We start from the raw sequence: 15316 nt of genomic DNA, 5'->3' as shown, positions 1-15316 counted from the left end.
AACAAAATAGGATAAAAAGAAGAGAAAATACAATAAATTTCAAATATCAATGAAGCTTAGTTCCAATTATATGAGCGGGACTAGTAGTTTTTTTTGCTTCTGAACAGTTTTGGCATCTCACTTTATCCTTTGAAGTTCAGAATGATTGGCAACCATAGGAACTCAGAATTCAGATAGTGTTATTGATTATCCTAGTTCAGTATGCTGATTCTTGAACACAGCTACTTTATGAGTCTTGGCCGTGACCCTAAGCATTTTGTTTTCCAGTATTACCACCGGATACATAAATGCCACAGACACATAACTGGGTGAACCTTTTCAGATTGTGACTTAGCTTTGCTAGAGTACCCAGTTAGAGGTGCCCAGAGCTCTTAATCACACTCTTTTTGCTTTGGACCACGACTTTAACCGCTCAGTCTCAAGCTTTTCACTTGACACCTTCATGCCACAAGCACATGGTTAGGGACAGCTTGGTTTAGCCGCTTAGGCCAGAATTTTATTCCTTTAGGCCCTCCTATCCATTAATGCTCAAAGCCTTGGATCCTTTTTACCCTTGCCTTTTGGTTTAAAGGGCTATTGGCTTTTTCTGCTTACTTTTTCTTTTTCTTTCTTTTTTCTTTTTTTTTCGCAAGCTTTTGTTTTTCACTGCTTTTTCTTGCTTCAAGAATCAATTTTATGATTTTTCAGATTATCAATAACATTTCTCTTTTCTTATTATTCTTTCAAGAGCCAATAATTTTAACATTCATAAACTTTACTATAAAAAATATGCAATGTTCAAGCATTCATTCAGAAAACAAAAAGTATTGCCACCACATCAAAATAATTAGATCATTTTCAAGATAGAATTCGAAATTCATGTACTTTTTTTCTTTTTCAAAAAACATTTTTTCATTTAAGAAAGGTGAAGGATTCATGGAACATTCATAGCTTTAAGACATAGACACTAGACACTAATGATCATGTAATAAAGACAAAAAGATAGACAAAACATAAAGCATAAAAATAAAAAAACAGAAAAATAAGAACAAGGAAATTAAAGAATGGGCCCACCTTAGAGATGGTGGCTAGTTCTTCCTCTTGAAGATCTTATGGAGTGCTTGAGCTCCTCTATGTCTCTTCTTTGCCTTTGTTGCTCTTCTCTCATGGCCTTTTGGTCCTCTCTGATTTCATGGAGGATGATGGAGTGCTCTTGGTGCTCCATTCTTAGTTGCTCCATGTTGGAACTCAAATCTCCTAAAGAGGTGTTGAGTTGCTCCCAATAGTTATGTGGAGGAAAGTGCATCCCTTGAGACATCTCAGAGATTTCATGATGAAGAATTTTCTCATGCTCTTGTTGAGGTCCATGAATGGGCTCTCTTGTTTGCTCCATCCTCTTTTTAGTGATGGGCTTGTCCTCTTCAATGAGGATGTCTTCCTCTATGACAACTCCAGCTGAATTGCATAGGTGACAGATGAGATGAGGAAAGGCTAACCTTGCCAAAGTGGAAGGCTTGTCAGCCACCTTGTATAGTTCTAGAGATATGATCTCATGAACTTCTACTACCTCTCCAATCATTATACTATGGATCATGATAGCCCGGTCCACAGTAACTTCAGACCGGTTGCTAGTAAGAATGATAGAGCGTTGGATGAACTCTAACCATCCCCTAGCCACAGGTTTGAGGTCCGGCCTTCTCAATTGAACTGGCTTACCTCTTGAGTCTCTCTTCCATTGAGCTCCTTCCACACAGATGTCCATGAGGACTTGGTCCAACCTTTGATCAAAGTTGACTCTTCTAGTGAAAGGATGAGGATCTCCTCTTATTATTGGCAAGTTAAATGCCAACCTTACAGTTTTCGGACTGAAATCCAAGTATTTTTCCCGAACCATTGTGAGCTAATTCTTTGGGTTCGGGTTCACACTTTGATCATAGTTCTTAGTGATCAATGCATTAGCATAGAACTCTTAAACTATTAAGATTCTGACTTGTTGGATGGGGTTGGTGAGAGTTTCCCAACCTCTTCTTCGAATCCCACGTCGAATCTCTGGATATTCACTCTTTTTAAGCATGAAGGGGACCTCGGGGATCACCTTTTTCTTGGCTACAACTTCATAGAAGTGGTCTTGATGCACTTTTAAAATGAATCTCTCCATCTCTTATGACTCAGAGGTGGAAGCAATTACCTTCCTTTTCCTCTTTCTAGAGGTTTCTCTGACCTTAGGTGCCATTAATGGTTATGGAAAAACAAAAAGCAGAGCTTTTTCCACACTAAACTTAGAAGGTTTGCTCGTCCTTGAGAAAAAAAAGGAAGAAATGAGGAGAAGAAGAAGAAATGGAGGAGATGGAGGGGAGGAGTAGATTCGGCCAAGGGGGTGTAAGTGTGTAAGCTGTGTGAAATTGAAAGTGGTAAGGAGGGGTATTTATAGGGTAAGAGAGAGAGGGAAGTCGTGTATGAGGGGTTGGGTTTGGGACGGAATTGGTTTGAATTTGAATGGTGAAGAGATTATGGGGAAGAGGATAGGATTTGATAGGTGAATGGTATTTGGGGAAGAGGTATTGATGGGATTGGTCAAGGGTATTTGGGGAAGAGTATTATGGAGAGGTGTGAAGAGAAGAGAAGAAGAGGTGGGGTAAGTGGGGATCCTGTGGGGTCCACAGATCTTGAGGTGTCAAGGAATTCTGCTCCCTGCACCTTTCTGGCATTTAAACGCCCTCTGTGTGCCATTTTTGGCGTTTAACGCCAACTCTGCTACCTTTTCTGGCGTTAAACGCCAGGCTGATGCCCTTTTCTGGCGTTTAACGCCCATCAGACACCCTTTTCTGGCGTTAAACGCCAGTATGTCTGCCAATTCTGGCGTTTAACACCCAGAATGCTGCCAGACTGGGTGTTAAACGCCCATTATGCTATCTTTACTGGCGTTTAAATGCCAGTAAGCCTGTCCTCCAGGGTATGCTATTTTTGATGTTGTTTTTTATTCTGCTTTAATTCTGCAGCTGTTTTTATGACTTCACATGATCATCCACCTAAAGAAAACATAACATGACAATGGAAAACAAAATAAATAAAATTAAATAACATTGGGTTGCTTCCCAATAAGCGCTTCTTTAATGTCAATAGCTTGATAGTGAGCTCTTAGAGAGCTTCACAGAGATTCAGAGCTTAATGGTGGCCTCCCAACACCAAACTTAGAAGTTGAGTGTGGGGGCTCTGTTTGACTCTGTATTGAGAGAAGCTTTTCATGCTTCCTCTCCATGGTTACAGAAGAAGATCCTTGAGCTTTAAACACAAGGTAGTCCTCATTCAATTCAAGAACTAACTCTCCTCTGTCCACATCAATCACAGCTCTTGTTGTGGCTAGGAAGGGTCTTCCAAGGATAATGAATTCATCCTCATCCTTCCCAGGTCTAGGATTATGAAATCAGCAGGGATGTACAGGCCTTCAACCTTCACTAAGACATCCTCTACAAGTCCATAAGCCTGTTTCCTTGATTTGTCTGCCAATTCTAGTGAGATTCTTGCAGCTTGTACCTCAAAGACCCCTAGTTTTTCCATTACAGAGAGTGGTATGAGGTTTATTCCTGACCCCAGGTCACATAGAGCCTTCTCAAAGGTTATGGTGCCTATGGTACAGGGGATTAAGAACTTTCCAGGATCCGGTTTCTTCTGAGGTAATTTCAGTTGAACCAAGGCATTCAGTGCATTGATGAGCAATGGAGGTTCATCCTCCCAAGTCTCATTACCAAATAACTTGGCATTCAGCTTCATGATTGCTTTTAGATATTGAGCAACTTACTCTTCAATAATATCTTCATCCTCTTCAGAGGAAGAATACTCATCAGAGCTCATGAATGACAACAGTAAGTTCAGTGGAATCTCGATGGTCTCTTTATGAGCCTTAGATTCCTGTGGTTCCTCATTAGGGAACTCCTTGGTGGTCAGTGGACGTCCATTGAGGTCTTCCTCACTGGAAATCACTACCTTTCCCTCCTCTACAGGTTCGGCCATTGTGGACATATTGATGGCCTTGCACTCTCTCTTTGGATTCTCTTCTGTATTGCTTGGGAGAGTACTAGGAGGGATTTCAGTAACTCTTTTACTCAGCTGACCCACCTGTGCCTCCAAATTTCTGATGGAGGACCTTGTTTCAGTCATGAAACTGATAGTGGTCTTAGATAGATCAGAGACTATGGTTGCTAAGTCAAAGAGGTTCTGCTTAGAATTCTCTGTCCGTTGCTGAGAAGATGATGGAAAAGGCTTGCTATTGCCAAACCTATTTCTCCCACCATTATTATTATTGAAGCCTTGTTGAGGCTTCTGCTGATCCTTCCATGAGAAATTAGATGATTCCTCCATGAAGGATTGTAAGTGTTTCCAATGGATTCTCCCATGTAATTCACTTCTTCCATTCCAGGATTCTCAGGGTCATAAGTTTCTTCTTCAGAGGAGGCTTCTTTAGTACTGCCAGATGTAGCTTGCATTCCAGTCAGATTCTGAGAAATCATATTGACTTGCTGAGTCAATATTTTGGTCTGAGCCAATATGGCATTCAGAGTATCAATCTCAATAACTCTTTTTTTCTGAGTTGTCCCATTATTCATAGAATTTCTTTCAGAAGTGTACATGAACTGGTTATTTGTAACCATCTCAATGAGTTCCTGGGCTTCTGCAGGCGTCTTCTTCAGATGAAGAGATCCACCAGCAGAGTGATCCAAAGACATCTTGGATAATTCAGACAGACCATCATAGAATATACATAGGATGCTCCATTCTGAAAGCATGTCAAAATGACACCTTCTGATCAATTGCTTGTATCTTTCCCCAGCTTCATAGAGGGATTCACCTTCCTTTTGTCTGAAGGTTTGGACTTCCACTCTGAGCTTGCTCAACTTTTGAGGTGGAAAGAATTTAGCCAAGAAAGCATTGACCAACTTTTCCCAAGAGTTCAGGAATTCTTTAGGTTGTGAGTCCAACCATATCCTAGCTCTGTCTCTTACAGCAAAGGGGATAAGCATAAGTCAGTAGACCTCAGGATTAATCCCATTAGTCTTAACAGTGTCACAGATTTACAAGAATTCAGCTAAAAACTGATGAGGATCTTCCAATGGAAGTCCATGAAACATGCAATTCCGCTGCATTAGAGAAACTAATTGAGGCTTAAGCTCAAAGTTGTTTACTCCAATTGCAGGAATTGAGATGCTTCTTCCATAGAAGTCAGAAGTTGGTGCAGTAAAGTCACCAAGCATCTTCCTGGCATCTCCACCATTGTTATTGGGTTCGGCCATGTCTTCTTCTTTTTCGAAAATTTCTGTAAGGTCCTCTCCAAAGTGTTGTGCTTTAGCTTCTCTTAGCTTCCTCTTCAGAGTCTTTTCAGGTTCAGGATCAGCTTCAACATCAATGTTCTTATCCTTGTTCCTACTCATATGAAAAAGAAAAGAACAGAAAAGAAGAGAAATCCTCTATGTCACAGTATAGAGATTCCTTTATGTGAGTAGAAGAATAGAAGAATGAGGTAGTGGTAGAATGAGAAGAATTCAAACACAGAGAGAGAAAGAGGGTTCGAATTATAAGAAGAAGAGAAGTGTTAGTAAATAAATAAAATAAATAGAAAGAGATGAGAGAGAGAGAGAGTATTCGAATATTAATTAAAAAGAAAAGAAAAATATTTTTGTTTTTATTTTAATTAGAAGTTAGAATTCGAAATTTAAGAAGAGAAATAAAAGTAATTTGAAAACTAAATAAATTAATTAATTAAAAAGATTTTTGAAAAAGTTGTTAGTTGGTTTTCGAAAATTAGAGAGAGAGAAAAGTAGTTAGGTGGTTTTGAAAAAGATAAGAAATAGTAAACTTTTTAAAATTAAACAAACATGTCAAGTGGTTAATTGAAAAAGATTTGAAAATCAATTTTGAAAAGATAAGAAGTTAGAAAAGGATTTTAAAATTAAATTTTGAAAAAGATTTGAAAAGGAAATTAAAAAGATTTGATTTTTGAAATTAAAGTTGATGACTTGACTAATAAGATTAAAGATTGAACCTTTCTTAATAGGCAAGTAACAACTTAAAATTTTTGAATCAAAACATTAAATGTTAGCAATAATTTCAAAAATATGAAATAAAAGTAAGAAAAACATTTTGAAAATTAATTTTGGAGAATTTTCGAAAAACATGAAAGAAAAATGAAAAAAGATTTGATTTTGAAAAAGGCTTGAAAAGATAAAATTTTTAAATTGAAATTTTGACTTGACTAATAAGAAACAACTAAAAAAAAAATTTTGACCAAATTAAACCAAAATTTCGAAATTTATTAGTAAAATAAGGGAAAGATATTTTTTTTTTGATTTAATGAAGAGGGAGAAAAACAACAAAATGACACAAGACACGAGAATTTAAGATAAAAACAAATAATGCATGCAAGAATACTTTGAATATCAAGATGAACACCAAGAACACATTGAAGATTATGATGAACATCAAGAACATATTTTTGAAAATTTTTAAGAAAAGAAACACATGCAAGACACCAAACTTAGAAATTTTTAATGTTTAGACACTATGAATTCGAAAATGCATATGAAAAACAAGAAAAGACACAAAATAAGACAAATTAAAGATCAAACAAGGAAAATCATCAAGAACAACTTGAAGATCAAGAAAGAACACATGCATGAATTTTCGAAAATTTTGAGAAGATAAAACATGCAATTGACAGCAAACTTAAAATTTGACACTAGACTCAAACAAGAAACACAAAAATTTTTGTTTTTATAGTTTTATTAAATTTGTGTATATTTTTCGAAAATTATTTTCGAAGAAGAAATTAAAGAAATTCAAAATTTTTAATAAGAATTCCAGGATTCCAGTAATGTTAGTCTAAAGCTTCGGTCCAAAAGATTAGACTTGGCCAAGTGGCCAGCCAAGCTTCAGCACAGAATTTTAATTGAGAATCCAAAGGCTCATGCAATGTTATTCTAAAGCTCTGGTCCAAAAGAATTAGACATGGCCAAATAGCCAGCCAAGCTTTAACATAACACATACAAGCATGTCCTTTCTACAATGGAAAGTGGAAACCTCAGTCCAAAAGATTAGACATGGCTTAACAGCCAGCCAGGTTTCAACATATCTCATGAAGCTCTAGAATTCATTTTTAAAAATTTTTGAATGAATTTTTCGAAAACACATATTTTATTTTTTTTTGTATTTTTTTTTCGAAATAAAAATAAAAAAATAAAAAGCTTAAACATAAAATAAAATTACCTAATCTAAGCAACAAGATGAACCGTCAGTTGTCCAAACTCGAACAATCCCCGGCAACGGCACGAAAAAAATTGGTGCACGAAATTGTGATTCACACTTTTCACAACTCCGCACAACTAACCAGCAAGTGCACTGGGTCGTCCAAGTAATACCTTACGTGAGTAAGGGTCGATCCCACGGAGATTGTTGGCTTGAAGCAAGCTATGGTCATCTTGTAAATCTCAGTCAGGCAGATTCAAATGGTTATGAGGTTTTGATAATTAAAAGATAAATAAAACATAAAATAAAATAAAGTTATTTATGTAATTCATTGGTGGGAATTTTAGATAAGCGTTTGGAGATGCTTTGTTACTTCGGAACCTCTGCTTTCCTACTGCCTTCTTCCAATCATGTGTGCTCCCTTCCATGGCAAGCTGTATGATCCTATCGGATGAAAAATACCAGGTAAGATCTCTACACGGCTAATCAACTGTCGGATTACTCGTCTCGGATGAAAAATACCATGTACAGCTACTGCACGGCTAATCATCTGTCGGTTCCCGCCAGCGTCGAAATAGGATCTCTCTATCCTTTTGCACACTGTCACTGCGACCAACATTCGCAAGTTTGAAGCTCTTCACAGTCATCCCATCCTAGATCCTACTCGGAATACCACAGACAAGGTTTAGACTTTTCGGATCTCAGGAATGCTGCCAATGGTTCTAGCCTATACCACGAAGGTTCTAACCTCCGGACTCGGTCCGTGGATTAGAAACCCAAGGGAATATACTCCGGCTGTCGTCCAATGACTACGTTGAACATCATGTAGACCGCTTGTGGTTGTAGGCACGCAGATCTTGGCTAAGCGAGTAACGAAGATAATGGGTGATTGTGATGGGTCACCCCTTCATTCTGACTTAACTGAATTAAGTACAAGAGTATATCTTGGAGAAGAAGTAGGCGTGAATTGAGAGAAAAACAATAGTATTTGCATTGATTCATGAAGAACAGCAGAGCTCCGCACCTTAATCTATGAGGTGTAGAAACTCCATCGTAAAAAATACATAAGAGTGAAAGGTTTAGGCATGGCCGTGAGGCCAGCCTCTATGTCCAAGGTATGATAGTATATGATAGCATGCGAATACAATAGTAAAAAGTGCTATTTATATTAAACTAGTTACTAGGGTTTACAGAAAGTAAGTAACTAAGTGCAGATAGTGCAGAAATTTACTTCCGGGGCCCACTTGGTGTGTGCTGGGCTGAGCATTGAAGCTTTCACGTGCATAGGCTGTTCTTGTAGTTAAACGCCAGCTTAGGTGCCAGTTTGGGCGTTTAACTCCAGTTTTGGGGTCAGTTCTGGCGTTTTACGCCAGAAAGTTTTTGGCTGGATTTTAGCGCCAGTTTGGGCCATCAAATCTCGGGCAAAGTATAGACTATTATATATTGCTGGAAAGCCCAAGATGTCTACTTTTCAACGCGATTAAGAGTGCGCCAATTGGGTCTTTGTAGCTCCAGAAAATCAATAAGAGTGAATTGAGAGAAAAACAATAGTATTTGCATTGATTCATGAAGAACAGCAGAGCTCCGCACCTTAATCTATGAGGTGTAGAAACTCCATCGTAAAAAATACATAAGAGTGAAAGGTTTAGGCATGGCCGTGAGGCCAGCCTCTATGTCCAAGGTATGATAGTATATGATAGCATGCGAATACAATAGTAAAAAGTGCTATTTATATTAAACTAGTTACTAGGGTTTACAGAAAGTAAGTAACTAAGTGCAGATAGTGCAGAAATTTACTTCCGGGGCCCACTTGGTGTGTGCTGGGCTGAGCATTGAAGCTTTCACGTGCATAGGCTGTTCTTGTAGTTAAACGCCAGCTTAGGTGCCAGTTTGGGCGTTTAACTCCAGTTTTGGGGTCAGTTCTGGCGTTTTACGCCAGAAAGTTTTTGGCTGGATTTTAGCGCCAGTTTGGGCCATCAAATCTCGGGCAAAGTATAGACTATTATATATTGCTGGAAAGCCCAAGATGTCTACTTTTCAACGCGATTAAGAGTGCGCCAATTGGGTCTTTGTAGCTCCAGAAAATCCACTTCGAGTGCAGGAGGGTTAGAATCTAACAGCATCTGCAGTCCTTTTTAAGCCTCTGAATCAGATTTTTGCTCAGATCCCTCAATTTCAGCCAGAAAATACCCAAAATCACAGAAAAACACACAAACTCATAGTAAAGTCCAGAAATATGATTTTTGAATAAAAACTAAGAAAAATATAATAAAAAGTTACTAAAACATACTAAAAACTATGTAAAAACAATGCCAAAAAGGGTATAAATTATTCACACATCATTACCCTTCATACTTTCTATCTTATCTTTTGTATCCTTTTCATATCTTTAAAGATTTACTCAATTTTAAAACTGATATTTTTCTATCCTGTACCAAAGTATGAATCACATCTTCTTTATCTTTTATCTTTTTAATTTCGAAAACCCACCCTACCCCTCCCTATATATACTATTCGCACCACACATTCTCTCATCCACACTCCATTCGAATCCTTCTCCTCTTCTTCGTCTTCTTTACTTCTTTTTGCTCGAGGACAAGCAAACCTTTTAAGTTTGGTGTAGAAAGAGCCTTGCTCTCTCATCCATTCGAATTTCAAGGCTCCAAAAAGTGGTAAACCCACTCCAAGAAGCAAGAAAGAAGATGACTCAACAGCTGTTTTCAAACCTTTCAGATTCTACGCTAAGCAGCATGAAGAAAATTATTACAAAATAATAAGCAAGAGGACAGTGATCCCAGAGGCCAGATTCGATTTAAAAAAAGAGGAGTACCCTAAGATCCGAAAGTAGATTCGAAAGAGATGCTGGAAGACCCTAGCCAACCCTGTGACCAATGTTGGAATAACAATGGTCCATAAATTCTATGCAAATCTATGGATGATAGATAAGCAAAAGAAAGATGGACAAGGGTTCCATAATTTTCGCACCAAGGTGAGAGAGATCTTTAAATTACCCCACAAAGGGATGATCCAGATTCCTTTAATAGGAGGGTAGTAGCTAACCCAAAGCTGTTCCTTTAAGTTTTTGTTTTCCTTTTCTTTTTCCAATAAAGGTATAAAATGTTCCTCTTATCATCTCATTGAACTTGAATAAAATTTTGATTTTTTTAGGAGCAGTAAAGATGCATAAATTTTGAGTTATATAATAAGAATAGTTAAATTATTTGATGTGGTGGCACTGCTTTTACTTTCTGAATGCATGAATAAACAGTGCATGTTTGATGTTGGAGTTAAGAATGTTGGTTCTTGAAATAATGATGAAAAGGAGAAGTATTATTGGTAATCTGAAAAATCCAAAAACTGATTATTGAAGCAAGAAAAAGCAACAATAAGAAAGAAAAAGAAAGAAAAAGAAAAAGAAAAAGAAAAATTCGAAAAAAAAAAGCAAAAGAAAAAGACAAAGCCTATAACTCTTTAAACCAAAAGGCAAGAGCAAGGATCCAAGGCTATGAGCATCAATCGTTAGGAGGGCCTAAAAGAAACAAAATCTTGGCCTAACAGTTCAAATGAACTCCTTCCTTAACTATATGCTTGTGGTATGAAGGTGTCAAGTGAAAAGCTTGAGACTGAGCAGTTAAAGTCGTGATCCAAAGCAAAAGAGTGTGCTTAAGAACTCTGGACACCACTGGTTGAGGATTCTAGCAAAGCTAAATCACAATCCGAAAGGGTTCATCCAGTTAAATGTCTGTGGCATTTATGTATCCAGTGGTAATACTGTAAAACAAAGCGCATAGGGTCACGACCAAGACTCAAAAGAAGTTGTGTTCAGGAATAAAAAAGAACTAAACTAGGAGAATCAAGAGTATCATCTAGATTCTGAGTTCCTAAAGATGCCAATTATTCTGAGCATCAAAGGAAAGTGAGATGCCAAAACTATTCAGAACTGAATAACCACTAGTCCCGCTCATCTAATTGAAGCTGAGCTTCATTGAAAACTTTGAGATTAATTGTATCCTTCTCTTCTTTTTAATCCTACTTTGTTTTTGGTTGCTTGGGGACAAGCAACAGTTTAAGTTTGGTGTTCTGATGAGCGGATATTTTATACGCTTTTTGGCATCATTTTCATATAATTTTTATTATGTTTTGTTTAAGTTTTATTATGTTTTCATTGGTTTTAGTGCAAAATTCACATTTTTGGATTCAACTTTGAGTTTGTGTATTTTATGATGATTTTAGGTAATTTTTGGCTGAAATTGAGGAGCTTTGGAGAAGTCTGAGTCAGAGAAAGAGAAAGGACTGCAGATGTTGTCGGATTCTGACCTCTGTGCACTTGAAGGAGTATTTTTGGAGCTACTTAAATTTAAATAGCGCACTCTCAACGGCATTGGAAATCTAAGATTCAGGGCTTTCCAGCAATATATAATAGTCCATACTTTGCTCTGGAAATAAATGTCCAAAGCTTGCGTTCAACGCCAGCACTTCACCCTCTTCCTGGCATTGGACGCCCAAAAGGGAGCAGCTAGCGTCCAACGCCCAAAAAGGAGTCCAAAGCTGGCGTTCAATGCCCAAGAAGGGTACTAGCTCATGGAGTCATCCCTAGCTCAACCCAAACACTCACTAAGTGGGCCCCAGAAGTGGATTTTCGCACTATCAACCTAGTTTATCATATTTTTGTACTTCTTAGTTATTAGATTAGTATATATAGGAGAAGATCAACCATATTTAGGATCTTCTACCTCATCTTTTCTGATTCAAACATTTCATTACTTTTCTATAAGCTGTGAGTCACTAACCTCCTAGGTTAAGGTTAGGAGCTCTACTGATTCTTATGGATTAATAATATCACTATTCTATTTCAATCTATGCTTGATTCTATTCTAAGATGTATCTTTGTTCTTCATCCTAATGAATTGGGAGTGTAACTTCACCGTCATCCATATTCTATACGGGTTCTTGTGAGTCCTTGACAAGATAGTACTGAACCACAAGCTTGATTATATATCTCTTAGACGGCTAATCCACGACTTCATTGGAGACTTGGAGACATTTGTTCAACGAGGTACGGAGCAAATAGCGCCTTTGTGGTATAGGCTAGAATTGTGAAGCAGCATTCTCTGATCCAGAAGATCCGACCTTGTATGTCGCATTTTCTGTAGGATCACCAAGGGAATGGATTGCTAAAGCTTCACCCCCGTTCAGATTGGATGACCACTGACCTGGCGTTTGACCTGAAGCAGAGGAGACTAATGACCACTAACCTGGCGTTAATCACTTACAGCCTGCCATGGAATGAATCATCAGAAGTTGAAGTAGACAGTGAGAAAAGTTGATCCAGGAGGAGGAAGCATCTTCGAAGCCTCAACCGTTCTCTCATCATTGATTTCACACCAATCCAGTAACACTTTATTTATTCTATTTTTATGCGTTTTTCCATAACAACTATATTTTCTATCCGCTGACAAAGATCAACAAGGTAGCCGTTGCTTTTTCAAACCAACAATCTCCGTGGGGTTGACCCTCACTCACCTGAGGTATTACTTGGACAACCCGGTGCACTTGCCGATATATCTGTGCGGATATTACGGAGTCAATTTTGTGCACCAAAGAGATAGTGGTCTTTCAAAATGAAAAGAGAGAGTGCATGATTCTAATTTCAGGAAAATTTATTGTCAGATTTACCAATGGATAAATCCGACCGTAATGCATTGCGTGCAACCAAAACGTAATGGTCCGTTAATTTCTTTTTTACCGTCAAATTTACCGGCAGATAAATCCAACGACAATGTATTGCACCTGACCAAAGTGCAGCGTTCCATTAATTGAGCTTTACCGGCGGGTTTGGTAATTCCATTGGTAATGCTCGCACCGATTTTCCTTTTTTTTCCCCTCTATATATTACTGGAAGATTTACTATTTAAAATCGAATCCTCTGGTAACTTTTTTCTGGCGAATTTATTGCCAAATCTACCGGTAAAATCGCCGGTAATCCTACTGCTAACGTCCATCAGTAAATCCGACAGTATTTAGTGTTTCTCTTGTAGTGTAATTTTTGATAATTTGAAGCAACATGTGTATATATATAACTTGGATAATGTATCATGGAAGTTCTTGCCTATGAACCAAACATAGAAATGATTAATGTTGATTATAGTAATATTGCCTTACTGTCTAAATGTGTTTCTTTGTTATTTCTTCTTCTGTTATGGCAGGTGAATAATCTAATTGCTTAGCTACTTGGCACTGGGAAGTCTGCGATGTAATTCAAATTGGAACTCTTATTCTATATGAGGGTAGTTCTGCATTAGTTATTTGAGGAATTGCCAATGTAATACTTTGCAATTTGGAAAGTCTTTTATTCTCATCCATGATTATTTTGAGATAAAATGTTATTATATTTGGTAAATATTGTATATTTGTTATTAACATTGTGTATTTAATAAAATATATTATTTTGTGGTAATTGGTTTTAGTTTATTTATATTTTATACAAGTAATAATAATTATTGGTAAAAGTAACTTTGAGACTTTAGAAAAAGGTTGGTTGTTATTTCTTACTCATGTAAAAATAATGAGTATAATATAATTAAAAAAAATCTTAAAGTTTTGATGCGGAATTTTTGCGAAACCACAACTTGGCAAGTGCACCAAATCGTATCATATCAAGTAATACCACAGTGAGTGGGTTATCATTCCCACGAGAATTAATGGACTAGTCTTAGATGTTACTAGTGTCATTTATTCTAGTAGCTCATAAAAGCATTTCTAGATGTGTTTTTACATGTGTTCTGATACATCTAGTTTTAGTAATTATATACCAGAAATATTTTAAAATTATTTTAATCCATCTCGAAGGAAGCAAATCACAACTCTCCCTACACCCCAAGCCCTCCAAGGCTATCTCATTTCCCCTTTGTGGCCGAAAATTTGGAGGAGAGAAGAGAGAGAAAAGTTCTTGGTTCTTAATCTTCAAAGCTTGATTTCTTTTAAACTAAAACTCATATCAAAATTTTAATCCAACCAAAATGATCCTCTTTTCTTTCTCTTCACAATCACATGAGTAATCAAGGCTGAAAATAAGGTGAGATGGCTGTTCCCTTCCCCTTTGAATTCGTTTTTCAAGAACACATGTATAAACATGTGTTTTCTTGATGTTCTACCATAGATCCCTTGCTTAGCTTGACTTGTAGGCCAAAGATCTTCAATTTCCAGCAATTTTAAGGTGAGGATATCCTTCCTAAGCTACTGCTAAAGTTTCGTTTAGTTGATGGTTTAGAGTTTTAAAGTTTTTCTTAATATGTTTTAGGAGGAAAAAGTGCTCTAGGAATACCTAGACGCATTATCGAATTTGAGGCAGCAAATCAAGGTAGGTTTTGGTGAAATGAATCCTGATTAATTGTGTTTGAGTTGTATGATTGTTGTATTGTTTGGTTATGTTTGAAATTGATTGTTTATATGAGTGATTCTTGATGAAATTTTGGTGAAAATTTGATGAAATTCAAGATATGAATTTGTGTTCTTAGGCAGCTGGAAAAAATAAACACTTAGGGAGTGGTAATAACATGTTAGTGAGACAAAGATAAAGGAAAGATAAAAAGTTGAAGAAAATATAAAAATTGAAAAAAAAGTCGGTAAAGTTGCAATGACAGAAATAAATGGTGATTAGTGAGAAAACTAGGAGCAACATAATTAGTATTTGAGTTGCGCCTAGGGTTAGGTATAATATGAAAAGTTAAACTATTTCGGTATAGACTTCATGAACCTATACTTGGGACAAGCTGAGTATTCATACCGAAATTTATATAAGCTATAAATACATATGTTATATAGATAAATGGTATGCGAAATTGTTACTCAGGTTAGGTTGTAAAATTATTTTTTCGTTCTTTTCCTGGCAATGGCACCAAAAACGGATGCACAGAACCATGGTTCAAACATAACTTCACAACTTCGCATAACTAACCAGCAAGTGCACTGGGTCGTTCAAGTAATAAAACCTTACGTGAGTAAGGGTCGATCCCACGGAGATTGTTGGCATGAAGCAAGCTATGGTCATCTTGTAAATCTCAGTCAGGCGGATAATAATTGATTATGGAGTTTTCGAAAA

Source organism: Arachis hypogaea, chromosome 19, assembly GCF_003086295.3.
Source record: "Arachis hypogaea cultivar Tifrunner chromosome 19, arahy.Tifrunner.gnm2.J5K5, whole genome shotgun sequence".
In the NCBI taxonomy this organism is placed as follows: Eukaryota; Viridiplantae; Streptophyta; class Magnoliopsida; order Fabales; family Fabaceae; genus Arachis; species Arachis hypogaea.
This window is presented reverse-complemented; position numbering follows the sequence as displayed.